This window comes from Lipotes vexillifer, unplaced genomic scaffold, assembly GCF_000442215.2.
Source record: "Lipotes vexillifer unplaced genomic scaffold, Lipotes_vexillifer_v1.1 scaffold1003, whole genome shotgun sequence".
In the NCBI taxonomy this organism is placed as follows: Eukaryota; Metazoa; Chordata; class Mammalia; order Artiodactyla; family Lipotidae; genus Lipotes; species Lipotes vexillifer.
The window spans coordinates 1,610,383-1,615,374 of NW_006798890.1; the positions used below are offsets into that span (position 1 = coordinate 1,610,383).

Sequence of the window (4,992 nt, forward strand, 5' to 3'; positions counted from 1 at the left end):
CAGGTTCCTTCCTTTGTGCCCCGGCCACTCACCAGCGAAACTTAACTCGGGCAGTCTGCCTGAGGCCCCTGCCTCCTCTGCTCCCCATGAAACAAAAGTAGCTGGTAGGTCCTGGCCTGGCTGTCATCACGAGGACTCAAAGGAACCAGACAGGGGCCTTGGCCCCCAAAGGTGGTGGTTAGTTTTGAAGGTTGCCACTGGCTGTTGGGAGCCCCTTCGGAGGGAGCAGTGTTACTGGGGGCACCTGCTGCCCCAGTTAGAGCGGTCTGGGGCTGCAGCTGTAGCTGGGGGACCCTCTTCCCTGGTGAAGCCCCTCTTTCTCCTGCTCTGAGTGGTCTTGGGCCTTTTCACTCATGAGTTCTGTGTGCAGCCCCTAGAAATAAGGACATGCTGAACTCTAAAAGAGCCCAGCCTACACTTCTCGGTACGGAAACACCCACCTTTGTTAAAAGATCGTGTTAGTCATCTTTAAGCAAGCATTAGCAATCACCTGGGGGGGTTAAGCAAAGATTGGGGGAGAAAAACTGAACGTTGGGGAAAAACTCTATCCATTAACTTAATTTGCTGAGTATATGGGAAAGGATGGGCTTGATTTCGTTTTTCATGATGAAAATGGGAACTTCAGCGCTTGGTTTCTAACCTGATGGCTTCCTGGGTGGTGTGGCCCAGCGCAGGAGAGAGAGGGGGGCCTGAGGCCTGCAGAGGGGGTCGCTGGAGTCTGTGTGCATCTGTGATGCAGAGCAGAACTGTGGCTGGTCGGTGTGGCTTCGTTGTTGCTGGCATGGTTCTCCCTACTTAGAATGTTGGAGTTCCTAATTTAATTACACGTGTTTAAAATATGTCCTAGAAGATAATGCGTAAATTTAGAAATATTGTATTCTGCCCCCAACTTGCATAAAAAATATTTTTCTAAGTTTTCACATGCATTTTTGGCATCAGTGTCCTAAATGCTGTCACCAAAGCCACTTTTTATCTTCTGACCCACGTTTCTAATGTGTATCATCCACACTCCATCTAAGTTGTTTGAGATAACGTGTTTTCAAATTTACTTATGATTTCTGTCGCTAGGAATTTTATCCGAAAGCCACAGGGACCCATGATAAAGTTAAGACAGTTGAATTTGTAAGATTTGTCTCCTAAGTTTCTGTTGCTGGAAATGCTCAGCAGATAGGAGACCCCAGTTCTGATGCTGGAGGGTGAGAGGGGGGCACCCTTCCTGAGTGTCCCTGTGTGACCCTGAAATTTCTCTGAGCCTCGGCGTCCTCCTCTGTAAAAAACAGGATGACAGTGCCTAAGGCTCGCTTCTCAGGGTTAAGTACGTGAGGAACGCAGAACAGTGCCCTGTATACAGCAAGCACTCAGCAGATGCATCGTTGGAGGTTGGACTGGTTGGAGCACTCTGGCCCTTCTGGTTTGTAGAATGACTTTGAGGGCTTATCAGGCGAGGCCTGGGGGCAGCCCTTGTGGGAAAAGCCAGGTGGACCGTTGTGCGTTTTGGGAGTGGCAACTTTCCAGGGGAAAAGGAAAGGGGTTGCAATTTCAGCTGATGAGAACCCAGTAATGGGGTGAGGTGAGGCCTGTGGACCCCTCTAATCGTCCCTGTGTCCTGTCCTCTGGCATTCCCAGAGTGGAATGTTTTAAAAGTCCTTGGTTTGGGGCCCCTGTGCCCAGGAGGTAAGAGAAGCCTTTACCAGTCTGTAGTTGGGACTCAGAAAACATTTAGGCTTTGTCTTTTAATGATTTTTATTTCAAAGCTGGCAAAAGCTTAGCTGGAGGTATAACAGGCACTGGGTTCTGCGTGTGCCCACAGATGTCTGTCATCATTGTTGTGGTCATTGTTTGCCATCTTGGGGCTGCGGGTGACAGATGACACTCACACCCCCCAGTTATTGGTTGGGATGGAAGCTCCTGGGATGGACAGTGGCCTCGGTGTGTGTGTCATGCGTGCCCAGGTTTACGGGGCAAATTTGCATCGCCGTTTGTCAATAAGTCCTGCTTTGAATATCCACCTCTGATGCGCCACTGGTGGAGGAGCTGGGATTCCCAATTTAGACGCTGACGGTAATCTGAAACTGAAACAATCAGAAGTGTGTATCTCATGAAAAAAAGAGCAGGGGGGTTATTAACAGCTCGGGCCGGAAGTTGTCACCTGGCTGCGACTTTCCAGGTGGATGGCAGGGGTCCAGACTGAGCTCATGTGGAGGGTGCCACCTTGAAGCCAGTTTTCCCTCTTCAGATTATTGTATTTCGTTGGGAGAATTGGCGAAACGAAACGGAAACGGGCCGTGTGTTCAGTTACTTTGCGAAGCTTTGAGCGATGCATCCCTTCTTCCATTTGTGAACTCGGTCCCTGGGTTAGCTGTTCCTGGCCCCAAAATGAGAAAGTAAAATGGAGAAAGAGGCTGGCAAGGGTAAAATCAGGGTAAACAATTTCAAAAGACTAAAGGTCTTACAGGAGGGGATGGGGGGCAGGGGCCTCTTTCTTTTCTGACTGGGTAAGGCCTCAGGGTCCGCGCGCGCGTGTGTGTGTGTGTGTGTGTGTGTGTGAGGCGGGGGGCTGGGGGAAGAGGGGGAAGAGGGGGAGAGAGGGAGAGAGAGCGACAGACAGCAGAGACAAACCTAGAGACCCAGAGCTAGGAGTGGTGGATGGCTCAGGCTGGGGGGAGGGGTCACTATTTGCATAACTGTTGCTCTTCGGGATTGTGATGGGGGATGGGAGGCTAGCACAAAGGCGCTTTCCTCCCTCTCCCCTCCCTGACCCCTCCTTTCCCTGCCCTGATTCTTTCCTTTTTCTTCCCCTCCATCCCCACCCCTGCCCCTTCCCATGCCAGGTCCCTGAGCCTGGTCAGCACCACCTGTACCCCCACTAATGGCACAGGGTTGGCCTTGCTTTTGTTGCCCAGTGGACAGGGTTTTACTGCCCCGTCTCCAGTTGCGGGCAGGGCTACCGCAGACGCCTGTCAAGTTAAGATAAAGTCCAAAAGGAAGGCCTCTGGCTCCTCTCTTTAAAGGCTGGTGCTTTATAAAAACGGTTTCTGTGTGAGCTCTCAAGTTCTTGCCCCCATCATCTTTTCTGCCTAGAGGCTGGAGGCTTTTGGAGGGAGACCATGTCTGGTGTCCCCTCACATAAAGTGGTTTTCCGGGGCTATTTCCTGTGACCCACAGCATGATACTTGCTGGAAAGGAAGGGGGCTGGTAGCTGCGCTGTCCCGCAGCAGCTTCAACCAAGCCTCAGGGAATCCCACAGAGATGAGGTAGAGACCCGTGTACCAGCGTGGACGCGAGACTCACCCCTGCAGACCCTAAACAGTAATATCTGGTGGGTCCACCACGCATCTTTGCTAAACCAGTAAATGAATGGGCACATGTCGTGTGACCCCAAACAAAAATAATTACTACCTAGCAGTTTGTCATCCACTTCTGGGCTTTTCTCTTTAGCATGTCTGTGTATCAGGTGCCTTCTGGGAGGCCTGTCTCCCTGCCTGGGCCTCAGTTTTCCCATCAGTAAGATGGTGGTGATATTTCTTGCTCAGGCTGTCATGAGACTCAACTGAGATGCCCCATGATGATTATTGCCATAATGCTGAGCACATTGAGCCCTCCAGGCTCTGACCAGAGCGTCCTCCCCATCATCTGGGGACATAGGGACAGAAGCAGGCCCCGAACAAGTAGAGAACCACGTGGCAGAAAGCTGCTGGGCAGTGCTGGAAGATGACCTGAAGGGGCAGGCTGGGCCAGCATCCTCTGCCTCCCTGTTTGTTTTGCCTCAGGACAAGTTTATCTGTTGTGAGGTCAGACTCCTAGGTTGTACTGAGGAGGTAGGTACCTGCTGCCATTGACATCTCCCCAGGGGTGCCCCTCCCCCACCCCAAGTTTGATCTTTGTATTTATGCTCAGTTTGTGATCCTTTCACACAGTGAGGACTGAAAATGTTTTAAAGCAAGTTCATGCCTTAGCAGCCAGTTAGCTCCCTGACACCCCAAGTTGGGTTGGGTGGGGATGGTATTTGAGCCATCAGTTTCAAATCCCTCTGGGTTCCTGCGGGGCTGGGGCTGTGTGCTTGGTATTCCTGGCAGGTCCCCTGCGGGGAGTGTGGGGTTGCTTGGCATACTTGATGCCAGGCCAGGTGGAGGATGGAGGAGAGGGATGGGGAAGCTTGCTCCCCGTGGTACAGCTTCACTGACTGCTTGGTTTCTCTGAGCTGCAGCTTCTTTACCTGTGACGTGGGGAGAATGTAAGTATCCATTGCAGGATGGGTTGAGGGTGGTTGGTGAACAGATTTCACTCCGGAAAACGTTAGGTATTTGGCATTGATAATCCCGGAAAGGCTTGGACAGGTCAAGAACTGATGGGTGGGAGGGGTAGGGCCAGTGGTGCTTGAAGGAATTGATGACGCTGCCCTTTGTGGTTTGTCAACGGGATTAATAACAAAGGTCACTGGGATGAGACAGCTTTCCCAGGGTGTTTGCTCAGAGGGGCCATCTTCCTGGAGCCCATGCCCCCTGGTGAGTAGCTGTAGGAGTGAGGGGTCAGGCCTGCCAGCCACCTGGTTGCTCCGGCCACTGGCTCCAGACACCCCGTTTGCTGCCCACAACCCGATGCCTGCACACATTCCCACTCCCCTGCCTCTTAGCTGCTCCTAGAAAGCTGCTTGGACAGCTTGGCACTCTCCGAAGGTGGGCTCCCAGCCCCATGCCTGTTGGCCCTTTGAGCCCTTCAGGCAGCTTTTCTTGGGAACTTCCCAGGTGCCGGCTCTCAGGGGAGGCATCAGTAATAGCCTGTCTTTCTTGTCGAGTAGGCTTACAGTCTGGTAGAGATGACAGAATGAAAGCAATTAATGGTCCCTCCAGCTCCAGTGGTCCCAAATCCCACAGCCCGGAACTGGCTCAGCCCAGGGTACTCAGCCTGGACACCTTGGTGTACAGCCCCTGGGTATAAATAGGCTGGTGGGGGAGGGGGTCTGCTGAGCCCCCTGAGGGTGCTGAGAGGCAT

General features: G+C 52.5%; 1 protein-coding gene across 8 annotated transcripts in view; it reads left to right on the plus strand.

Annotated features, from left to right (window-relative positions):
* SSBP3 (single stranded DNA binding protein 3) overlaps positions 1 to 4,992 on the plus strand; it is a 171,111-nt gene that overhangs the window by 28,476 nt on the left and 137,643 nt on the right. The gene's annotated exons all lie outside the window — the stretch shown is intronic.